Source organism: Eulemur rufifrons, chromosome 30 (genome assembly GCF_041146395.1).
Source record: "Eulemur rufifrons isolate Redbay chromosome 30, OSU_ERuf_1, whole genome shotgun sequence".
Lineage (NCBI taxonomy): Eukaryota > Metazoa > Chordata > Mammalia > Primates > Lemuridae > Eulemur > Eulemur rufifrons.
In genome coordinates, this window is record NC_091012.1 from 111,647,725 (window position 1) to 111,649,244 (window position 1,520).

Here is a 1,520-nt window from a genome sequence, read left to right on the forward strand (position 1 = left end):
TTAGGTCCTCCTATGAATCAAAACATGAAGATCTAAGGCCTAAGAGGCAAAATTTGTTCACTTAGTGGGTCAACTTCTTACCACAGAGTTAAAATACTTGCTAGTCTCAAGGATGTCATTCTATTCCATTCCTTTCCTGGTTTCTCATTCAGTATTGTTGGGCTGCACCTCTGGCCTCCATGTGATTATCTTATAGTTACAAAAACTCTAGGGAAGGCCACCCTGGGTAGAGCTGTTGGCTCTCATTAGCTGAGAAAACAAAGCTCTGTTTATTCCTCTTGCTAGTGTCAGGGGAACCCTGGTTTAATTCCAACACAGGTCTACGTGTTGATTTCACACAAAGGGATTACCTTAGGCATCTGTGAAAGTTCTAAGGCAGCCTCAAAGGAGACATCTGACTCAACACTGTGTGACTAGGGAAAACTGGGTGTATATAACACACTGTAATTTTCTTTTAACACATGTGATTAGCAAATAGTTATGAAGTCAAGTAAATAAAACACCAATAATGCTTTCCCATTTATCATGGCTATGGGTGTTGATTTTAAAATCATCCCTGATAAATGTCCCTTTTGCACATTACTGACCTCCCATGAGTGTGAGACGAGTAGTCAAATTCACTGAAGCAGATGTTGCCAGTGCTCCCCCCATTAAATCCGCCAATCCCTTTACCATTTTCATGCTTCCTGGCTCCCTAAAGGCTTTCATTCATAACAGTAGCATCCACAAGTCTCAGTTGAATGACTTCCCTCAGGCAGTTGAAGGCTGATTTGCCTGGAGACATGGAAAGCTGGAAGTACCTGGGAATCTGTGTCCCCTGAGAGCAGCCCTTAACCAATCAGTCACTGAAAGTGAAGAGAATAAATATTCCAGCTCCCTTTCTACATGTTGGGGACAATTCTGAGGTATGTTTCATGCAGTTTCCACAAATCCCCTATGAGATTGCCCCAGAGCAATATTCTTTGTAACTTCGCTACCACACCCTGGCTTGGCCTCCTTCTTTTTCTAGTCCCATTTCTCCATTAGCATACTTCTTTTTCATGGAAATATCTCATAATAATTCATTTTCACATTAATCTTCCTCTAAGGGTCTGCCTCTGGGGAACCGAACCTAAGACACTTACATAATTTGAACAGCATTCAAATCTTTCCTGTCTTAAAGGGACAGAATGTTTATACAAATAGACATGCAGATGACCCTCAAGCATGTATAAAGATGCTCTACCTAATCATGGCAAGAGAAATGCAAATTAAAATTACACTGAGATACTATTTCTCACCCATTCAGGCCACCAAAATCTCAATGTTTGACAACATATACTCCACTGGTGAGATTATGGGGAAACACACACTCTCATATAGAGCTGTTAGAAGTATAATTTCTTCAGAGAAGAATTTGAAACATCTTTTAAAAATTACAGATGCATTTATCTTTTGACCAAGCAATTTGACTTCTAGAAATCTATTAAAAACACAAGATTACATATATCAAAAACTATTCATTTCACCACTATTTGTAA